The sequence below is a fragment of the Cupressus sempervirens genome, chromosome 9 (assembly GCF_028749045.1).
Source record: "Cupressus sempervirens isolate cs-2001-9-10 chromosome 9, ASM2874904v1, whole genome shotgun sequence".
Classification (NCBI taxonomy): Eukaryota; Viridiplantae; Streptophyta; class Pinopsida; order Cupressales; family Cupressaceae; genus Cupressus; species Cupressus sempervirens.
Window position 1 is genome coordinate 206,686,254 of NC_143126.1, and position 25,241 is coordinate 206,711,494.

The 25,241-nt window shown below is 32.4% G+C and overlaps 1 pseudogene; it reads left to right on the top strand.

Annotated features, from left to right (window-relative positions):
- LOC149538218 (regulator of nonsense transcripts 1 homolog) overlaps positions 1 to 24,629 on the top strand; it is a 154,982-nt pseudogene extending 130,353 nt beyond the window's left edge.
- Positions 24,630 to 25,241: the final 612 nt, after the last annotated feature.

Below are 25,241 nucleotides of genomic sequence, written 5' to 3' on the forward strand. Positions count from 1 at the left end.
AGCAAGTTGAGGGATTAGAAAGTGACGGACAAGAAAAGAAAAATAGTACTAAAAAGAAAATATTTGGATTGATCCAAATACAAGATTGAGAAAAGATTATTTGATTTAACTGGTGCATAGCCAGCACAGTATTCATCAACGGTATATCCAAGAGACACCTCCCTGAAGATGTTCCTTTGATCTTGCAAATTATGCATGGAATGGACCAAAATCATCAAGTAGGATCAAATTTCAAGGAACAAAAGGTTTGCTACTACTATAATAATAAAATAAATGTAAGACAACACTAAGAAAAATGAGGTATTCACAAATATTAATATTTACGTAAACCCTGTAGAAAATTTATAAATAAAAGAAAAGAAAAATAAAGACTCGATAATATTATTAACTCAAAAGAAAATAGTCCTACTAGTCCTTAGATATCTTGAACCAAGGTTGCATGGGTATGCATACCCACACCCCTATGATGTGTACCCATATACCCAAGTAGTGGGTACTTTGTGGAGAGCATCATAGCTTAGGACCTTGATTAAGAATTTTGATTTATGTTTTGGTTTTTTGTCTGTGTATCAGCTTGTTTTTTATCAGGCTTAATTCAATACATAATCAGTTTGAAACTTTGATACAATACTAATTTATAGTAAACTTTATCATTGTTCAAGTCAAAAGTTTATCATTTGCAATATGTCATTGTCATATGACTTATGATCTTCTTGTTCATGTTTAAATTCTACCTTCTCTGTTATACATCTAAGCATTTAGTTTATATTATACTATTATTATTACAAACATATTGCAAATTGAAACTAAGAATAAAACATATTGCAATTTGAATCTGAAATTTAATTTAAAAATTTGAATTAAAACATAAAATGGCTTTATTAAACATTAGAACCTTTCTCATTATTAAAGCCCTTCACCTAGTTTCCTAATACCCCTCCTACACTTCTTAAACACAATTTAAGACTTGGACATCATTAGTCCATAACAATCAAATTCTTAGTCCATAAGAAGACATTAGAAAGTGAAAAGTAGTCCTTTGAGGACGTTAAAAATATTCTAATGTACTGTACTATTTGAAAGTCATCATAGGTGCTATGATCCTCCAATTAATCTGTTGACCTTGATTATGCATTCCAACCTTTGGATTTGCTTTAAAGGTCTTGAAAGTCTGCATAGTCTCCTTTTCCAAATTGGTTGTGTGAGGTGCTTTGGCACCAATTTGGTTCATTTTGAAGGGAGGTTTATTGTTAATATTACAATAGCCAAAAAAAAGATTTGGAAGTGCAAGTTGTAGATTATCCACCATCAATTGGCCATACCTTTTCCTCAACTGTCTGTCACACTTTCAGGAGAGACGTGGGAGTTTGAGGGTTGAGCAACTAGGGTTTGGGTGGTTTCTTTCCATAATTGACAACACCTAGGTTTAGAAAATACATGGATATCATCCGTGGGGAGAAGTACAGATTTAGAAGGATTTGAACCATCATTGGAACCCTAGTTTGCTAGTTAAAGTATTGCTTCATACCTATAACAAAATCAAATTATAGATATGAGTTGAACATTTTGATTATTGTAAAACTCTATCTAGAGTCCTAACTTAATGTATCTATTTCAAACATAACTGCTCTTCATGAATTTCTGGGCATTAGACAACCTATATGTTTGCTGCGTAAATTGTATTAAATCTAAACTTGTATTGCAACCTATAGATAATGAGATTAGTCCATCTAGGTATTGGACAATATTGTTTTATTTGAATATTGAGAATATCTATTATTGGGAACCTTTGTAAGACAATTAGTAGTAAAGGTGTTCCATTTGCTAGTTTCCTCATTAGCTGAAAGAGAACATTATCTTAGAAAAGACACAATAAAAATTTAGTGAGCATATAACTGAGAAGAAGATAATAAGAGGGTTGGCAATTAGTCAAAATTCACAAGAAATTTTCATGGGAGTAACAAAGAATTTGTGATTAATATCCTCCATCCTAAAATATCATTTACTAAAAAAGTTTTAATGACCCCAAATCAGAGTCCCATATCCATGATTAATCACTAATATCTTTCATAAATACACACATCATAGAGTGAAACTTATCACACTTGCACAAAAACTAGATATTCCTTTGAGATAAGCCTTATCAATTATATGCTTTAAACTAGCTAAATTTTGACACATTTTTTGATGTTGTGGATGATATTATTTTTTGTCCCCAAATATCTAGCCTTCTTATGAGCTCATTGTAGATGATTTGAGAACTCTTGTAAGTTCTATGCCATTCAAATTAGTTAAGCCTATGGTATCTCTTTTATCTTGCTTTCATGTTATGGAATATGCAGGCACAATGGTTCAAGAGGGTTTAACTTTTAACTTACACTCTGCTATAGGAACTTTCTGTAATTGGTGCTCTTAGACTATTATTGTTTGTGTGTTAGGCAATTTCAAGTTGATTAATTTTTAGATATTTCAATATAGACTGGGTCTCTTTGTTGAGCATATTTCCTTTTATTTCCCACTAAAGAGCACATATTTCCTCAAGAAAAACATTGTTATACATTAATATGTTTCAATCTTTTAGTCATCTTCATTAGTTGATACATTAATCACATTAGTCATTGCTATCATGATTAGTCAAGGCATGCTGCCAATAGCACCTAAGTAACTTTCACCTTGTGACATCTCTTTGAGACTTTTTGCAAATAATTAAGATACTTTGTCTATAACTCCACATTTTGCAAACATCTAGGCCTTCTAGAAATTATAGGATCATTTTAGTTACATTTGAAAACATTAATCAACAATTTCCATAAGTGCAGATATAAACATTAACTACAGCATGTCCAATTTATTTGCAGATATATTTTCCTATGAAGAAAGACCATGCTTGACAATATGAACCTAGAACAAAATAATGAGACAATGGCTGCATTGTGGTCCCACTTTCAAAGAAAACCTAATAAATGTTATTGTACTTGCAAAAAGTTTAAGGGCTTAAAGAATTGAAAAATTCTAATCACAATAGCCCCAAGTCATTGTAGGCAACATGGGGGCCACAATTTTTGTCCACTGTTGAATGTGGATTTCCTACTAGAGGAACATGGAGGTGTGAATATCCAAGTGGAGGATAACACTCCCATGGAAGAAGATGATAATGTGCCAGAGGACGTGATTAAAGAAGATGGTATTGGAGTAGGTGATGAAGAGGCTTATGATGATGGTACTAGCAAATTTGATAATGATTTGAAGATGGTCTTGATATACCTTTACTTGAGAAGGCACACGAGCCCTTATATGAAGGCTCCCAAACAACTCTACTCTTGGCTATAGCGTTGTTGGTGAACTTAAAGGTTATGAATGGTTTATCCAATGTAGAAATGTCATGTATGCTAGGGTATGACATTTTTGTCATCTTCAATGTTAGCATACAATTACTATTCATTATATTAACAGTGCATATTTTTTGTTGTAGGTTGATAGGTGAGTTTTTGTTACACCATCAAACATTTTGTCTTGTTCGTACTGAGAATTATCTACCATTATGAATTAGATTGGAATGAAGTATCAGACAATACATGCATGTCCCAATGATCACACTCTATATCATAAACAACATGAATTTGCAACAAAATGCCCTGATTTTCATATTAGTGGATATCAGTCAGATCAAATAACAAAAAAGGTGCCTCTCAAGGTTCTTTAGTACATTCCCATTATTCCATGTCTTCAACAATTATTTAGATGTGCTAGCTTGGCACAATTTATGGATTACCATGCACATAATAAAAGTCAAGATGGCATAATGCGAATGCCTACCAATGCTTCTACATTTAAAGAGATAGAAGAAACATGGTCACACTTTAAAAAGAACCTCATAATCTAAAGCTTTCATTGGCAGTAGATGGTGTCAATCCATATGGAGATATGAGATTTGTTTACTCAGTATGGCCAATTTTTGTTATTAACAATAACATTCCTCCTTGGATGTCCATAAAGAGGGAGCACATAATATTGTCAATGATTGTGCCAAGTATTTTTTCATTTTATAGTTATCTAAACTAATTTATAAACAATGCATAAAAATGGTCATAATAATTATATAATGTTTATGTTCATTCAATTACTAGGTAAGTACCAAGTTAAAGATATGAACATGTATATTGAGCCCCTAATTGATGAGTTGTTGAAGTTATGGAATGGCATCACTATGTATGACATCTCTAGACCAATAGGACACTGACAATTTCAATTTCATGCAATGCTTGTATGGACAATACATGATGCCCCTGGGCTAGCTCATTTTTGTGGTATGTTATATTGTTAAGATCACATAATTTTTATTTGTTATAGTGCTTACACATTACTATCATATACTTAAGTTGTGCATGATAATTGTACATGATCTTTTAGGTCTTCAAACAAAGGAAAAATTTGCATGTCTAGTTTGTGGTCTGAAGATGAAATCTTGTTATTTGAGAAGTTTAAGAAAGTAGATGTTCGATGGGTTTAGACACTTTCTCCACAATAATCATAAGTATCAAATTATTGAAAACCATATTTTCAATGGGAAAGAAGAGACATCATCAATGCCATGAAGAATGAAACCTCATCTATGGAAGTTGGAATATGATCGACTAATTTGTTGAGGTAAAGTCCAATTTGTCATCCAAAGTTTAAAATTTGTATTTTGATATTGTCTTACATTTACTAATGCTATAATTGATACTTGTGAAGGTTGTCAAGGTATCAATGACCAACTTCCTAGAGGAATGAAAAGTTATCCTACTCAATTTAGTAGGTTATTGTACTACAAGGATCTCCCAAATGTGCATTTATTTGATGCTATACATATTGGAAAGAATGTAATAGAGACACTATGGAAAATGTTGGATGGAAGGCGTGATAGAGAACAATTGCTAAAATTTGTACCGACATTCATGAATCCAATCATGCACTAAAAGATTTCATTGAATCAAATAACAATGGAGACCGCATAAATACAAGTGCCCTTCCTTGGTTATTAACAGAGCAACAAAGTGATGCATTAAAAGAAGTCAAAAATAGCAAAATTTCCAACAAGATTTGCTGCAAATATAAGCACTCTTGTATCAAAGAAAGGTGATTTTGGGCCAGAGTTGAAAATACATGATTGGCATACCTTCGTCAAGGTAAGTCATGTTCTCTATTTATAGTATATTTGTAAAATTGAATGTACTACCTATTGTGGTGTCCACAACACACGCCCCATTCCTAGTGAGGAATGGGGACCCCCTACATTTTTTGACTCCCAAAATCACAGTTCGAGAGTTGGGAGAAGGAATTTTTATTAGTGTTAAAGTTTTTTTTGAAAAAAGAAGAAGAAAAACAACAAAAATAAATAAATCAAAAAGGACGAAAAAATCAGAAAGTTGAAAAAAAATAATACAAAAAAAAAAATTAAAAAATAAAAATAAAAAAATAAAAATAAAATTTTGTGCATGCAAGCGCACGAGTAGGATGTGTGCCGCGCACTGGCTTGTACATCAAGGTGCCCCACGCACCCAGCTTGGCATGATGGGGGGCTATAAAACCCCCTCCCTCCTCAGCATATTACACTCTTTTGTTTGCCAGTGGCAATTTCAATTCCAAGACAAGGTAAATGCATGCCTGCGCCACAAGTTCTGCACACAGTGCAACATGTGCCCACGCCACATGTTTTGTGTAGGTGCAACGCATGCCTATGCCACCTACGACCCTTGCCACCTGTCTTTAGCACACGCCAGCCAATTTCTATGTGCGATGCAATGCGCGCCCACACTTGCATCGCCTACCTTCCACTGTGCTCTTCCAACACTGCATGCTCTCATAAAAAAAAGGTGCCCCACACATGTGTGTGCTCACCCAACACCATGTGCTGCCCACACGCTTCAAGAATCATGCTTCGCAATTGCGTGCACACCCCACCACGCAATATTTTATTTTATTTTAATCTAAAAAAAAAGAATTTAAAAAAAAGATAAAAAAAGATAAAAAATATTCAAAATACCTAAGGGGAGATTTTTTTCCCCTATGTTTTTTTTTAAATGTAATATTTTATGCTTTATCTATGAATTAATGATGTTTTTTCTCATTATGTGTAGGTGATCAAATGGTGTCAACATCTAGAGTAGCACCCAAGACTGTAGTCTTCAAGTTCCAAGGTGTACCATCCAAATCAAGATTTCATGATGATTATGCTAAGAGCAGAGATACTGACTTAGGGCACATTGACTTAGGGAAATTCTTGAAAACTTGTAATAAGCCATCCAAGAGATCATATTTGGTTTCTTCCTTAATACATTCTAAGTTGGTGAACGTAGCATCACATCCCATATCAGTGCAATCAAGATAACTAGTAATGACATTGGTGCAACATTTTGTTTCTAAAGAGAGAGTGATGAAAAGTGTGATAGGAGAAGTGGTCCTTAATCGTCGACCCAACAACATTGAGAGGGTCTTCCATCTCCTGAGAGTGGATCAATTCATTAGGATCTCCTATGAATCAATAGATAGCAATAAAGTAATGGAAACATTACATGATGAAATTCATTAGCTCAACGATCAGGCCTGAGAGCAAATTTTGGAAGCAAAGAGGCACTATAGTGATGCCTGTTTGGATATTTTTGAAAATGAGGAATGTGAGAGATTGTTACCTATAGATATAGTAATGGAGAATTTTAAAAATATTTTTGTGGAAGTTGATGATGAGGAGGACATTTGACAGGCCTTCAAAACCAAGGAAGCATTGTTAGAATTGGATACCAAACTTGGGGATTTTGCTAATACCCGAATTGTGGTAGAAAATTATAGACAAAAGGTTAAGGACAAATATGAGGCTTTGGATTTTCTAGATGTGGCCAAAATCAATGAGATTACAGAAAAATTCAAGGGCAAATATCCTAACATACCTTTGGGATGAAGAAGAACAAAACCCAAATGCTAGAATTTTATTTCTAATACTTAGTGAAATTTTGAGATTTTTTTGACATAGTCAAGGTCTGCAGCTTCGCAGCTCTGCAACTATGTAGGTCTATAGCTACGCAGATCCATAGGTCCACAGATTTATAGGTACATAGGTTTGTAGCTTTGTAGCTTTGTAATTCTAGAGGTGCACCGATAGTTAGCTACTAGTTCCAAAAATAGAGCTTTCTATGCATCAAAAACGCATCTAAACGATAGTTTAACTCTAACTAATGCCTTATGAAGGATCAACTTCTAATTTTGGCATCTCCAGACACTTCCACTTTAACTTGGAGCTTTCGCTTTCTTTTTCTCTCATAATTTCTTTATTTTTTAACATGTAAAGGCTCATGCATCCAATTAATGAATACAAAATGGATGGAGTCCTACTAAGCACCGATTGTAGTATGTAATCAAGGCCGTCATTATTTTGCAATAAGATTATGCTTTTGGTGCTCGCATTTGGAGTGTATTTATTCTTTCCTAAATGTGTCATTATTCTGTGAATTTTATTTATGAGATTGTGATCGAGCCAAAGGTTTATTGTGTTGTTTCTAGTTGTGCAATCTTTTAGTTCTGGTGTTTGCTACAGATTTATGAATTTTGCCAATGTACCGAGCTCAAGGAGAAATCACCAAATTGTGCCTACATAACTCTTTGTCTCGCATGAGTGCACTTTTTGTGGCCTTGCAATTTGATCAAGAGTGAAACATCATTTGATTATTGAAAGTCCCCATTGATGATTGCATCAGTGGAATCTAGGAAGCACTGCTCCTATTTTCATTGGTTTCCTACCAGTTTCTTCGAAAGCTTAACTCGCGATGTGTTGTTTTATGTAGTTTATGTCTATTAGGATTTCAATTTCAAGTTATTTGCTTTCAAATTCAAGTTATTTACTTTTAGTTTTTGTTATTTTCTTTATTAACCCCCTTGTTAGAATAGGATTTCATACTAGTTGCATGGTTAGATTCCATTCATAAAAAATATTAAAATACAAAAACATAGTTCTTTTTTAGTGTTATTTTGAAACATCATGTAGATTCTCCATTTATCCAAAGTCAGAATGAACCAGCAAAGGCCTCCTCATGAACAATCACATTTATCTCCAACTAAGTAGATTTTAGTGCATTGTAAGACAACTTGGAACCTTGGAGTTGATCTTTGGATTAGCTTTTCAAGAGAGGAATTCACAAGAGTTCCTGCTGTTTAGCATTGTGTAAAATGATAGCTCAACACTACCTATTGCATTATTTAATAATATATTGAAATGATTATTTTTTAATGATTGCAGTATGTCTTATCTCTATCCCTTCCACACTAGTTTGATAATAGTATTAAACAAGTTATATATGATCTTGGAAAATATATGAGGTTAGAAGTGTTTTTTCTTAAATTTGTAACTTTTTATCTGAAATCTATTGTATAATTTTATTTGAAATCTCATTTATGTGTTTTTGCATGTTGAATCTCTTTTAGGTGGTTATCATCTAAAGAACTTGATAAAAAAGATATAAAATATTGAAGAGAAAAATTCCACAGCTTATGTGTGAAATGCAAAAGTGTATACCTCCAACCTTTTTCAATGCTCAAGAACACTACCTCATACATCAATTTGAGGAGATTGAATTGTGTGGACGTGTATAAACTAGGTCAATGTGGATGGTTGAGAGGCACTTGAAATTTATGAAGGGATTGTTTTGACAAAGAGAACATCGTAAGGGTTCTATGGTAGAGGGATATATGGTATACTAGACCATGGTGTACATTAGTAAATATCTTCAAAAGTTTGTAGCAGATATCCATGTAGATTGCAATTAGGATCCCAACTCTAATGACAAATTCAAAGGGGAGTACCTAATAGGGAAAGGTAGATTGAGGAGAGTGAGAGGTAATTATAAGTTATTTTTTTATAGTTTAATAATTCTTATCCATCATCAATATATATATAAGTTGTTTCCAACTGGTGTAATTGTCTTCTTTATAGTTGGTTGTAAGTAGGATACACTACATTTGTATATTGCAAAAAATCTTGATTGGATGATGGTATGGATTGAATAGTCTCAAAAGCATGGCTGCTAATTAACATGGGATGGTTTTGCATCATTGGTTAAAGAAGCTCATCATAATGGAGATCCCAATGTTATGCCAATGGTACTTGATCTAGTATATGGCTTAAGAGATACAAAGGTATGCATAAGATTACTAATCATGAGACATAAGTTTAATATCAACTCATAGATCGATGCAAATAATCTTGACATGTTTGAATAATTATAGGTCAAATACCAAAAATCTATGTACTAGAATGGCTATAAATTTTGCACAAAAAAGTCAGATGAAATGAAGAAAACATGTGATTCCAGGATAAGTGCTATCTTTGCGGTCACCAATATTTTGTCTAAAATTGACATACATCCTCAACAATCTAAAAATTGATACTATGGAATTTTGGATGATGTACTTGAGTGAAACTTTAATTCATTCAAAATAGTTCTATTTTTCATCAAATGGTATAGACTACGACCAAATCAGAATGATCCTGATAGGACTATTATTGAACATGATAGTGAATTTACTATGATTAATACAAGGTTATTTGAGCTAGTTGGAGATGATCCCTATGTTCTTCCAAGCCAATGTGAGCAAGTGTTTTACTTTGGTGTTCCACACAAACTAGGTTGGTCATTTGTTGTTAGACATGACCCAAGAGGAAAGCTGGTAAAGTATAATGTGATGGAAGAAAAAGATATTGAAGAAGCACAAGACGAAGTAAATGATTACTAGAAATGAAAGTTACCCAATGATGAAGAAGAAGATGGTGATGATTTTGGTCGTACTAATGATAATGGTGATAATGATAATGATGATGTTGATGACACTCATGATCATGGTGATGATGGTCATGATGATGATGGTCATGAAGATGATGATGATGGCGATGAAGATGGTGGTGGTGACGACGATGATCAAAGTGACAAGTATGATGATGGTGATGATGATGATAATGATGACATGGATGAAGATCATGATGATCAATGAAATGTCCAGGTAGGATCAATGTCAACTATAATGGGGTCATTTATGACCAAATTTTTCTTTCCAAACCATATGTGCAGATATAAACATTAAGTAGAACATGTCAAATATTTTTTTAGATATACACATTAGTTACACCAAATTTTTGGCTAACTTAAGACAAATGATTTACATATATAATCTACTTTATTATTAATATTTTTTTTTGGTAAGTCTATTACATTAATTTCGTTGCTAATTTGTAAGACTTACTAATCTTATTCACAGGGTGACATGGATGCACCATCTCACACACCTTTAGTGGAGGTAAATATTAATTATTGTAATTTTTAATGTTAATATAGAAACAAATTTCATATTATTATGTTCTTTTATTTATGGCTTTTGAGTTATTTTGATGAAATTTTACTGATATTTGATGTCACAAATGATAGGAAAAAGCTAGAATGACAGCTGATCAAATGCAATCTAAAATACAGGCATTATTTCTACATGACATCACCCTTAGTGTTGACGCTATGTTCATGTCCCAGCAACTCAAACAAAGATACACTGATGAAATTTTTAAGATTAGCATGAGGGCAATACAAGCGAGGAGAAAGAGGCACTGATAAAAGAATTGGATCGTAGTGTCCAATCTTTGAAGGTAAGTAGTAATTCAACTAAAGCAATAATAGAAGATCAATAGATGTTAATATTTTATAGTATTTTATGGATCATGATCTCTAATTTTATGTGTTCTTGTATAGAAATATGTGATAGTTGTAACATCACATGGTGAACATGGTGAGGGTTGTAGCGCACAACCTTCGTGTAAGTAACACTTTGTTTGTTTTCATCAACATTATAACACCTTTTTTTTGTGTGGATGCTTCTAGCTAGTATCCCATTTGATTTTTATCCATTGAAAATGTCTTTTCTAATAATATTGTATTCTTCAGCTCATGATGAAGTGTAGATGCCTCCTTTGATCAACGGTCTAGTATTGCCTTGTGCATTTTCGGCAACAAGGACCATGCAAACATCCTCGTTTATGCCCACTACAACTAGTAAAACCTTGTTTTGCTATATTTTGTAATGTGCTAATCATGCATTTTTTTGTTGTTGTTGGAATGCCTCTTGCTAAATAGGGAATGACATTTCCTATAAAAGTATAGACTAATATCAGAAGTTTCTTTTATTTTTATCCTTTTTGAAGATAAATTTGTAATTGAATTTAATTAATCTATAAATAACTTAATCAAATAAATTTATATTGTAGTCTCAAGTTACTTTATGAAATTATGCCTAAATTCCATGAAGGAACTTTTCATTAAGGCAAGAAATTACATCAAAGGCTAGTTTCTTAATGCAAAGTAGAAAAAAAAATGACAATTTGGAGAAATTGCATCAAATAAATTAGCTTGGATTTTTAAAAAAAAGAAAACATGAACTATTTCTTATTTCTCTGTTGCTTTATGATTGGGAAAAAGAATAATATTATGGTTAAAAAAACACTTGAGAGAAGTGTCCACTATATGCATTGTTTCTTTTTTATATTTTATATTTAATTGAATGTGTGCTTTGTCTAGTGGAATAGAGCCTATGCCAGTGGCTCTATTTCTCCATGACTATTTTCATGGGGAAAAAACACTTGTATTAACATTGATAAAACTAGTAGAAATTGTAGATGGCTCTAAGGAATTTATCACCAAGATTTCTGGAGTATTTGATGAGGCACACCTATATATAATACAAGAGTGAATAAGGCCAAGAAAAAGAAAATATCTTATTAGATGTTTATAAGCTTTAGCAGATCTCCAGATGGGAACAATTTCTCAACTTTTATTGGAATGCGGTTAAGAAAAATATTTCCTTTCAAATTCATTTAATTCCACTAAGAATTGTGGTGGTTTTTTCCATTTTTCTACCATCTCTAGCCATGCTTGAACTACTTGTATTGTTGCTTCTATGTGCTTAGCATCTATTTTTAAAGTGTTTAGTGCTTTATTCTCATAGATTGTTCTACTTCAACCTTTCAAACCTAAAGTTGTTCTTCATATACCCATGTGGCTAGAGATACAAAAATCTACATTTAGATTTACTTTCCTTAGTTTCAAGGGAATCTTTATTCTATGCCATGTGATCATATTCTACATAGAAATTATAGGTTGACCATCACTAGTTATGTCTAGATGTTTCCATCAATCTTTTAAATATATTCTTTGATGCTCCAAACATTATCTAAATCTTATAGATGCTAAATCACCCTTTTTCCTAGTAATCTAATCACTTGAGAGATGAAATATCAACTATCCATTGCTCTAGGATGATCCCAGTCCAATGAGAGATGGTTGGAGCTATGATGTTTGCACTATAAATTGAAATTTCTATCTTTAAAAGGTGATAGTTACTTTCATTGATCCAAATAAGGTGTCAAAATGTTTTCTAGGAATTCCATCAATTTTGTTTTGTAAATGAGGAGAGCTCTATTGTTTACGTTTATAAATCATCCCACTATCGTTATGAGAGGAAAAATTAGGTCCAACCTAAGGTAATGTTTAAAAACAACTTAATTGACATGTAGCTCCCAAAACAAAATGGAAAATGAAAAAGTACAATTACTAGGCATGTTTTGTCCATGAAAATTTATGAGAGGGTGTTAGAAATATATATACAATATTTCAGTACACTTTTCTATATCATTTATGGAGAGTCATGTATTATACCAAAAATATACTAATCCATAAATAGATAGATGATTGAATGGATAAAAACTTCAGTAGCTTCTATATTGGTATTTAGAAAAGGCTTGATAATAATACATCCTAAACAACACAGCTGATATAATTGTCTTCGAATTTTTTTCTTACAGAGAATGAGATTTGAGAGGTTTTGTAAACAAGTCACGACAGTCTTTGACTTAAAATATTGCTGGTAGTATATTTCATATTTAGTGTCTCTAATTTTAGAATGGGAGTTACAATTGCCTTCTGTAATGTATTGGCATGTTGCTATGGTTTTATCTTAAAAATAAATTGTAATGTATTGGCATGTTGCTCTGGTTTTGTCCTAAAAATAAACTATTTGATTTTTTTGCATTGAATCCATGACACTTAGTTGTGTAACACCCTTTCATGTAGGTGTAGAAAAATAGTAAAGAAAAATTCTTGCAAAACAAGTTGATCATTGCTCTTATAAAAGACTTCTCCCACACAACATATTTTCTCACTAATGTTAAAAGTTTAGAAAGATGTTTTGCATACAAAGTACATAAACTTGTTTTTTTTAAATCATCTTTATTTTCATAAATTAGCTTTTTCACAACCCCATTGTCCAATAATCGAACTTAGTGCAATAGTCACTTAATTAGACAAGAGACTAAACTCAGAGTTCAATCAAAGTTGTATTAGATGGTTGTTGCTATTTAATTTCTTATTACATAGGATGCATCTAGAGGAAGGTGAGGGGCCATTTAATCTTATTCGACAATGTTAAAAAAATCCATGAAGATGGCTAATAGGTGAAAACCTCCTAAAATTATTCAACCTTTCTCTGTTATCTTGATCTAGGTATTCATGGAGTAGCAGGGAATATCCAATCTCTTTGTTGTCTTGATCTGGAGGGAATATCCAACCTTTCTTTGTTGAGTAGGAGGGAATATCCAATCTTTCTCTATTGTCTTTGTTATCTTTCATTTACTACTCCTATTCCTTGAATGTTTCACATGCATCATTGTCATTCTTCCTAAAGGGAAGTACTGACAATTGCAAAATCAATATGGCCACTTGATTCATTTGATTCCATTGTAAACATCACTAATCTAGATTTTTAGGGGTGGAAATACACACACACACACACACACACACACACACACACACACACACACACACACACACACACACACACACACACACACACACACACACATCACCAATATTTGAATATATATACAACTAATCTAGATTCATTTGATCCCACTGTATACAACACTAATCTAGATTTGTAGGGAGCATGAGCAGTAACAATTGGTTAGCAATAAGATCAAGTCACTTAGTTAGCACCAATTGTTTCAATAGTGGTTCAAAATGATAAGATCTAATATTATGAATATGATGTGCTTTTTCTTATAGAAAAGGCTTTGGGAATGCCTTCTACATATCATAGATTCATGAGCTCATAAATTGATTCATTGGCATATATTATGGATTAGTACATTTCTAAGTTTTCCTGCCATACTCTAGTCATTTGGCTTCTGCTGCTATATTAATATAGGAGCAGTAGTTAGACTGTAACAATATCTTTGGTTCCTTTAGCTAGATTGTAACAATATCTTTGGGTCCTTTTAATTTATAGTCTATTTTGAATTTGAGCAATTAGATGAATATCTCAAAAAATATTTAAAAATGGGATCAACCTTTTCAAAGAGAAATCAAAATGTTGAAACAATATCTGAAAGCCAAAAACATAATGAAAGAAAATCTGATGTAAAGGCTACTTCAACTATTGGTGTGAATTAGTGTTGAGAAAGAATCTAAATGATAGCTCATGAAATGCCTCAAAGGATGACAAGTTTGAATAAATGAATGATTTAGAAGAATAGCTTTCTCTAGACAATTTCAAACTAAGTTTGAGAATGAGAGTGTATAGAGGGATTGATCCCTAAGAGGTTTGGTCTTCTCAGTAGTGAAATTTTTCTTTATAAGGAATATGAGGTGCATTTTTCTCAAGAATAATGACCTGCCTGTGGGAATCAAAAGAGTTGAATAATGAATTCCTTAGTTGAAAAGTCTAGGCAAGAAATTTTTAATCCATTGGTGCTAACTAAGTGACTTGATCTTACTAGTGATAAAAGTTATGCCAGATAGATCTTAATTCATTAGTGGATGTAACTAGTGATAAAATTTATGCCAGATAGATCTTACTACAGTCCTATTTTGTGCACTAATAGATAAACCTTTAGTTGATAGAGCAACAAAGAGTAGTACTAGTGAAGTTGATCCATTTCTTGGAGCAGTCCGTGTGGTTAGTACTAGTTCATATGCAGGGACATTGTTGCTCAACAAGAAAACTATGTTTATATTAAAAGAGCAAAAGCTTCTAGGTGCTTTAAAATTTTTATTATTTAAAGTGTAAATTTAGTTTACTTTTACATTACTCATTTTGGACTGATAATCCCTTTATGATTTTGTAGGTAATAATGTTTTCTTTGATCATCTTTTTGATATGACATTGAGACTATTTGGACCCACCATACATAAAAGGTACATAGTTTCATATCATTGTTACATAATTTTTCTTTTCTTCCATTTATTGTACTATATCAAAGTTATTGATCTAATGATCAATTTTTTTTTAAAAAGGTGGAATTTACAAGCTATGGAATTAAAAAATCAGCTAATTACATCTTTTGAGGACAAATTTGGAAAAAAAACATTTTTGACACTGGCCTACTTTTGAAAAGAGCATCAAAGCATTTAAAGACTATGAGGGATCAATATAGAAGAGGTCTTAAGGAGAACCCAAAGTATGACCTTCCTCCTATGATTCCATCGATAGAGTCAAATGAAATAATAGAAGATGCAAGGGAGAAAAGGCTATGTGAAAATAGAGTAAATGAAGCAGCACAAGGCAAAAAAAGGTATGTGATGATAGTATTAAGTACATTGTAATCATGCACTAATTACTGATATTTGTAAATATATAATCTAAGATGTTTGAAATTGTTCATTGACTGTAGAACATATCTGTGGCTACAAAAGCAAGACTACAAAAGGTTGGCCAACACAAACTTGGCTTTGGTGGCTATATGAATCTTTAGTCTCAACTTATAAGTAGGAGTAATGAAATTTCATATTTATTTTTTTATAAAATGCTGCAAATAATTTTGTTTAATGAAACCATACATGGGAAACTAACAATATTAAGCAAAAAATACAGGGCACATAATTCAATGTGGAACTCACAGATGAAGATAGATAAATTGCCTTGAAGGAAGGTTATAAATTCATGGCTACATGCCTACGCAAAGAATCTGAAAGCCTTGCCTAAGAATCTAGTGCACCAAATGATATCTCATAGGTAAATTGGTCAGATGAAAAGTAAATGAAATTGAATAGTTGAGAAGATTCTTTTTTGGTGTTAGTTTTGAATCTAAATTGACTGCATAACAATGTGCATAACATATTACTACAACCTTCACATCCTATCATAGAACCTGCTCGTGACAAAGGCCATGATGTGCATTATAGTGGTGGAGGTATTAATTTTCTATTGGAAATTAATTATGCAATTATGAATATAATTTACCATCTTCAATTGCAATTTGATGTGTATCCTTTTTTTGAATATTTTAGAGCATGTTGAACATCATGGTGAAGGAGTGGAGCATGTTCCAAGTGTTCAACATGTTGATGTGGTAGTAAATCAAAATGTTAATTTACATGATGTGGCATTGTTAGGTAAGAAAAATGCATGTTATGTTGTACTAGTACTTAATTACATACTTGTCACAGTTAAAAAAAGAAAAAGAGTATGCCAATTTATCCTATTTACTTGTTCTTGCAATAGAACCCCCTTTAGTGCAACAATCTCATACTCCTCCAAAGAGAAAGAGCCATCATAATTTGACATTACATATGCCAGAAGATGAGGACAATGAGGAAGATATGGATGCTCCTATGTGCATTTTTCTTAAGAGAGCTAAGAAAAACAAAAAGAAGAAATGATGTTTTAAAAATGCTCTTTGATAAACCTTGTTGGATAATAAAAGAACTTTGTTTTAAGTAATTATCTATGAATGATGCATATTAATATTGATTTTTATTTTATGTTAATGAATATTGTTATGTGTTAAAGAAGTCTTGATTAGTATTGTGTATTAATGAATTATATATCATATTAATGAATGTTATGTGATTGTATTGATTGAATGTCATAGTTCGTAAATGGATGAATGAATGAATGAAATATGTAATTAGATGATAATGGGTAATTTAAATTGATGTTAGGGGGAAGGGGGTGAGGCCAGATGAGCTTCCACCTTCACATGGTTGGCCTTGTTAGGTAGAGAATATTATAGTATTCTTGAAACCAAGTGAAGCTCAAACTAACACACCAAAGAATTGAAAAACCCAAATCCATCTACCTCTCATCTTCTCATCACAATAAGCCATCTTTTCTTCCACTTTTATTTGGAAGGGTCTAAGTTTATTTTTGTTTATATAGGTTGGAATGGAGCATTGGGCTCACTGGGTTCAACAAAAATTTTGGCATGGTGCTCTTTGGAATATCCATGAGGTATGAAATTAATGCTATTTTAGTTTGAGCTAAAGTGGATGAAAAAATGATCTTCGACCCTAAAATTCCACTCTAACAAAAAATGAAGGTTTACTTACTCTATTATAATCAAATATTCACTTGGTTTTGCAATCTCATCATACGCCTAAAGATGGACCTTTTGAAATGAATGATATATTTACCATCCTCAATTCCATCCCTGCCAAAATCTTACTAACATACAAACTCTACTACGAAGGCCTTGTGCCAAGTCTTTGTTTTGGTGCTATATGGACTACCCCTTACATTGTCTTCTATATTTTTATGAATTCAACCTTGTAAAATGGTGCAATAATGATTTGGGTAACTGTATATTCCATCATCTAGATAAATGATGCACAAGACATTGTTGAAAATTTACTTAATACTTATGTTTACATCTGAAGGGGTTTAATGGGTCTAAAAACTTTTTCCAGGGCATAGGAATCACCATTGTGGGGTTGCATATATACTAGTCCATGATGACCTTATTGATAGACATTTTCCTATTGGGCCACTTAGTGATATTCCATACCTTCGAAAAGTAGCAATTATACATCAGGTTTATGTTATAAACCCTCTTCTCATAGTTAGTTTAGTTTTGTGTGTGTCATTTTAAAATCTTCAGTTCATTCATAAGTCATAATGTATATATTTGGGCAAAAAAGAAATATAACAAATTTGTGTTGATGTCACTATAGATTCAACATGCAAATAAGTTTAATGGTATACCATTTGGTATACCTGTGAGTTTGATTCAAGGCCCCCCTGGAATAGGAAAAACTATTACATTTGCAGTTATTGTATATCATTTAGCAAAGCAAGCAAAACAATGTATAGTAAAGAGGAAGTATCACATAATATCGAGAAGTCAATGGAAAATTGATGGTCTACTAAATATTTTTCATGAAAATATTGGTTGATGGTAAGATCTAATGTTTTTTGAGACATTTTAATATTTTTTGAAATATCATTTGGCATTCATTTTTTATGAATAAAACTAATAATAATAAAACAATTCTGACTAACTTCTTTCATATTTTATCCCTACTAAAAATGAAAATGAACATGACCCTTTTGACATATATCATAAGATCCTTGTTCACTTTTTATAAAGCATTAAAATATCCTTTTTATAAACTTATGTCTATTTTAACAAATGATTCATTTTTTAACCATGGCATAAAAATTGAAAAAAACAACTCAAACCTAAATTTGGTAAGGCAGAAAAATACTTTGTTCCCAACCATGGTCCATTATGCCTATATGGCTTGGTTGGGACTCAATATATTTTCACTAAATTTCATGTTAATTTTGAAACATATAATGGATCTGTGGTATATAATTGATGAATAGTGTTAAAAACATTTCCTGTGGTTATGGGTGTAGTCTAATATCTCTTTTTGATATTAATCATTTTTGAAACATGTACCCTTGTACATTGTTTCTTAAGGTTGAATAATACCTATGTTGTAACTATTGTAATAGGGGAACTATCAAGTGCTGATGAAAAGAAGTATAAGGCACTTAAAAGAGCAACACAAAGAGAGATAGCTCAAAGTGCTGATGTCATTTTCTCTATGTGCATTGGTGCCAGTGATCCTCGACTATCAAACTTCAAGTTTTTTCAGGTTGGTCAACACCATTGACTTCCATTCATTAAATGAAAATTTATGTGTGTACTTACAATAGACTTCGCATTCTCACAATGGACATTCTAACATATAGTTTGCTAATTCTGCAGGTCCTCATTGATGAGTCCATACAAGCCACTAAACTTGAGTGCTTAATTCCATTAGTTCTTGGAGAAAAGCATGTAATAAGCCTAGAGTTACAAGTGCATATTGTTTACATGATTCTTATTCTCCTACATTTAATTGAATTAGAATATTGAACACCAACAATTTTCTAGCTATGTATATTTTGATTTATTAGTAGTTGCTTTCCCTATTAATTATAGGTGGCACAATACTAATATTTCTTATTTATGTCAAATTTAGGTGGTACTAATTGGAGATCACTGCCAACTTGGTCCTATGATAATGTGCAAGAATGCAACTCTTGTGGTCTTGCATAGTCTTTATTCAAGCGAGTTGTACTCTTGGGTGTTAAGCCTTTTAGATTAGAGGTTAGATTATTGTTTGTGTTCTGGTATGCTCAAAATGAAGATCACATTAACCAACACTTATTATATATTCCAATGAAGTATTGGCAGATGAATTATTGCTTGTATGGTACAATACACAAGAGATGTATAGTCTAATGTAATGGTCATAGTATTATTGTATGTCTCATTATTATAAATTGCATGAAGATTATTTCTTAGTTGTTATGTCTCAATTTCATCATTTATTCTAAAATTCTATAGCTTGCAAACAAAGTTCATTTTACTTAGCATGATTGTTGTTTTTGTTCTAACATCCATAGATAGTTAATGCATGTATGTTGTAGCAACTTCATAGAATTGAAGCTGCTATTTGGAAATGATCTTGCACTCTACTCTCATTTGAATTTTATCTGTTAATGATATTTGAATAATCTAAATTTGTTAATAAATTGAGATGCATTGAAAAAAATTTACAGATTAAGTTTGCATCCTTTGCAGATTCAATATCATATGCATCCATCTTTATCTAAATTTCCTTCAAACAACTTCTATGAAGGCACACTTTAGAATGATGTAACTGTAATTGAGAGATAGTTAACTAGAATTGATTTTCCATGGCCAATGCCAAATCAACACATGTTCTTTTATGTGTAGGTGGGAAACCAAATTTATGTATTATTATTATTTTTTATGTTTGTGCCTTGTAAATTTAGTAGATTAAAATTGCTGCTGTTATCAGTAATATTTTTTGTTCAAAATTCAAAGTTCATTGAATTTTTTTTGTTTCGGATGAGACAAGAAGAGATAAGTGCAAGTGGCACATCTTATCTAAATAGAACTAAATTTGCAAATGTGGAGAAGATCATAACAACTTTTTTGAGAAGTGGTGTAATTCTTGGCTAGGTATTATTTGTTTTTGTCAAAGAATGTTTTTGGTTTGTAAAGCTCTTTTCTATATTCTGTACTCACTATGCCACTTTTCATAGATTGGGGTAATCACACCATATGAAGGACAACGGGCCTACATTGTCAATCACATGGCCAAGCATGGTGCATTGCATCAATAGCTTTATAAGGAAGTTGAGGTATTGGTTGTTTTCTACCTTCTCCATTTATTAACAACATTTATGTTTGCATGTTGATTTTTATAGCATTTTTTGTAGGTTGCAAGTGTGGATTCATTTCAAGGTCATGAAAAAGATTGTATAATATTGTCTTATGTAAGGAGTAATGAGCATCAGGTATGGAGATGTATACCCTTTGGACATTTTGGATGAGAAAATTGGAACCTAAAATATCTTTCTTGTGGTTAATGGATTGAATGTACTTCAAAAAATATGAAATTTGATTGTTTTGCATGCTACTTTAGGGTATTGGATTTTTGAATGACCCCCAGAGGCTGAATGTTGCACTTACATGAGCTCACTACGGTATTGTTGTTTTGGGGAATCCAAAGGTTTTAAGCAAACAACCACTTTGGAATGGTTTACTATCTCATTATAAGGTAATGCTTATTCTCTATGATCTAAAATCATGGTTTGTTATGCATGTTTATGTGATATATATTTAAGTTACTAAAGTTTTGTGATGTCATTTATGTTTCTTTATAGGAATATGAATGCTTAGTAGAAGGGCAGCTAAACAATCTGAAGTAAAGCATGGTACAGTTTCAGAAACCAAAGAAGGTAAAAGATGTTTCCGTTGATTAACTCACTCTTTATTTGATGGTGATTAAAAGATGATTGTGAAACTTTTTCCTTAGATGTTGGGTCCAATGTTGCTAATGTTTGTTTTACTTTCATTTCAAGTAGGGATTCCATTGCTTAAAATTTGTACAATAAATAGAAACACTTCTCAATCTAGTAAAGATGTTTTCTTTTTTACTATTTGATTACATTGAAAGTGCATATCAGTCTTCTGGAATTTGACTGTAAGAATTTTTAAGATCCATGTTTTAGATCTCACACAGTGATTATTCATCAGGATGAAGGAGAGTGCAAGAGAATAGAAAAATGATTGTAGTAATTTTTAACATTAGAGTTTCGTATCACACATAGTGATCCATCATCAAGATGAAGGAGAGTGCAAGATAATAGAAAAAAATCATATTTTTCTATTCTCTTGCACTCTCCTTCATCACGATGGATCACACATGTTATTTTTCTATTCTCTTGCACTCTCTTTCATTGCGATGGATCATCGTGTGTGATCCAAAACTTTGGTGTTAAAAATTCTTACAGAATCAAATTCTAGAAGACTAATATGCATTTTTAATGGATTGTGGAAATTTGATTACTTTACATTAAGAGTATCTTTCATTACTGTGATGTTAGTTATATTTAGATTTGGGCCCCACTCATATATATATGGTTTGATTGCATAGTATGCTAATATGATAGTTCAACTCAAAAGCACCATTATCTATTATAATACACTAATCTTGCTTCCGATCTCCTTATCATGAACAACATGTTTATAATGACCAAAGAATTTTCCCTAGGGGTGGGCCAACTAATGTTACTAACAACGTCAATGCTAGGGTAGTGAATGATAAAAGGAATGCTCGTGCAAGAGGTAACATTTTAAAGATAGATGTAGGTTCTTTGATAAGTGATTTCTAGTGTTTGCTAAGGATCTAATGATTTATCCATTCCTATTAAGTACATAAATTTGCAAATGTTTCAATCTTTATATCCAACTATGTGCATATACTATGCAGACAATTCATTCATGCCATTTGGAAAGTTACCCAATGGCAATCACAAATCTGGAGTGCACCCAGCTAGCTTTCATTTTCCACAAGTTCCTATTCCACCATACGCTGGAGCACCACTTGGTCAACCTTATGAAATTCCTTTATGAGGTGGTGTCCATGGAGCAATAGGTGTTCATCAAGGGACACAAACAGGTAACATCAAATTTGGTGTAGGACGTGGAAGTGCTGGTGGTCCCATTAGGGGGCATTTACCACATCAAGGTTCACATCAACCAATTAGAGGTACAGGATATGGGTTCAACTTTGCTAGTCTTGAAAATCTAGCAAGCCAGACTTTAGTTGGAGGTCCCCTATCTCAAATTGGCTTATCAACTCAGGTAATCATGTATATTTTTTGGCTTTTGTTTGATAGGTAGGAAATACTAATAGTTGTAGAAAGCTATAGGAAATGATTTTTCAACATTTGACTAAAGTTTGTATTAATGTGTTATCGTAGTTTCCTAATCAAGGATTAAGTCAAAGCCTATGGGATGGCTTCTCTCTTGGGGAAATGTCTCAGGTACTCTTTGAGCATATGTATCATGGCTCAAATTAATGATGTCAACAAGTGATTTGTAACAAAACAAGTAGATATATTTTCCATGTTGTATATTTTCAAATTGAAAATCATAAATTTGAAGTAAAAATCATCTGTCCAGGATTTTCTTGGGGAAGATTTCAAGAGTCATGGCTCTCACGTGGCTTACAGTGTAGTTGAATTTAATACTCAGGTGATGGTTCTTATATTTTAGTTCAGAATTATTGTGTGAACTTATAGACTTTAATTGAATATTCATTTTGAATTGCAATCTTATTGTATAAGTTTTTACATAGGCATCCCAAGGTAGATATGGTGTTGATTATGTCACCCAAAACATGCAAGGTGCCTTCCCTAGAGACTTTTTGAATCAGAATTTCCAAAGTGGCTACTCAATATCAAATACTGGAAATGACTTTATTTCTTAGGTGAGTCATAAACTTGATCTGTAGATTTAGATTTTTGTTGGATTAACATCTCTAATTTTTTGTTATGTGCAGACTATATTGATCTATAAATATAGATTTTGATAGGATATACATCTCTGACTTTTTTGTATCTACCGACTACCTTTTGTAGCTTTTTTCAATAGGATGCCCCAGGGAGAATGTGCGCACACTATTGTTTTCTTTTATAGCAACTGTAATATGTTTTGATATATTTTTGGCAATTATTTTTCATATATTGAGGGAGTGAGGTGAGACATTATTTTGAAGCTAGTGCATATTGTTTGTGTTTTCCCTATCTCTTGCATTTTTCAAAATTAAATCATATTATGGGATGTGGATGTCAATAGCAAGGAAGATATTCTTTGGTTGTAGGCATCTAATGTTTTATGGTAGTGAAATTGGAAATTCTATAGGTAGTTGCATGATAGGCTTCCTATCTTTTGCATGATTTCTCTATTTTGTTATCCCCACTTTCTTCAAGTTGAAATGCCTATTTAATACGTAATTGAATTATGGTATATGTCCTAGTGCAAAGTGTGTTGTATTCATGTTGTCTTTGATTTTGATTGACTTTTCTTGCTAAAGCGTTAGATGGTGGACTTTCTTATGTAGTTACTAGATCTGTTTAGTTTTAAATCAAATTCAACTTGATCCAGATTTTTTGTACTAGGAAAATTTCTCCCATTGAATTGATCAAACCTGGTGGTTTTGAACCTTTAATTTTTTAAACCTAGTACCTATGTTTTATGAATTTTGATCTATGTAATGTGGTATAGCTTTGTACCTGCCTTAGATTTTACACTTTCAAGAAAGAATGGTTTACTTATAAGTGATTTATGCCTTGGGTACCTGAAAGTTTTTGTAGCATGTCTAATTTTTCCGTGCTTATGAAATTGCTTGATATATATCACGATTATTTGTGGTTCCATTGTTAGTTCCTTTATGTACTTTGATATTTGCAACTCTTTGATCAGGCCGTAGGTTATTCCTTGTATAATGATTCTTCATGTTCATACAATCTGCTCCTTGCTATATCTCAAAATATTAATTTAGTTCGCATGCATTTCTTGCTTTAAGCAACTCAATGATTTCAAACATTCATTGAGTTTCAAATATGTAAAACTCAATGCTGGCAAGTCTTAATTTTGACATAATTCTGTACAGGACTATATGCCACATGGGTCCCAGAGCCTCTTTATGCAGGTAGGTTTTCATGATCATACACAGGATGAGACATCACACTCTCACTTGGCTTGGCTGGACCACTTCAGTCACATGTAAGAACTAAGAAGCCATTGATTTCAAACGTTAGTTAACATTCTCTATTTGTTAACTATGTCTGATATTGCATAAACAAAAAAATATGGGAGCTTAGGATGATTGTAATCTTTTCCTATATTTTTAGGGGCCATTTAATTGTATTCACAACCATTTACTTAGTATGCTCACCCACTAAACCAGCAAGCATAGTAGCAAGGTCCTCAGAATTAGAGGCATTGGTAGAATGGTATTTATATGCTATGTCTTCAAGAAATATCAATTGGTCTTTGTGTTTTTCCTTATTGGGGTGCCTGTGAATGGGACTTTCACCAATTTTGGGCAGCAAGACTTGCCAAATTGCAAAAGCTTATATTGTATGACTACACCATTTAGGCAGTGAGGGTCTCTGATATTTTTTTAAAACATAAAGAAGCAAACTACTTTGTTCTTCCTTGTGGTGCTAGCTATGGCAAAATATGTTGATGGGCTTTGAATTTTAAGTTTTTGCCTTCTCTTGAGATATTAGACTATTGAAATGTGCTCTAGCAAATTTAGACCCCTTAATGGATGAGGAGTCTTTGCACTTGTATTTGGCCCAACTAAACAACATGTAAAATAACTTTAGGTACATTCTTGTATCTTTATAACTAGTAGGGATTATCCTGGCCATTTTAGAGCCATCACAGTAATGTTGAAGTCCTTTTAGTCTACTTCCACACATGCTTTAGTACAGTAGTGTTGATTCCAAAATGTCTGATCATGATGTAATTAGTGATTTATTAACTAATTACATCATTATATCAAAAGAATACATGCCATGGA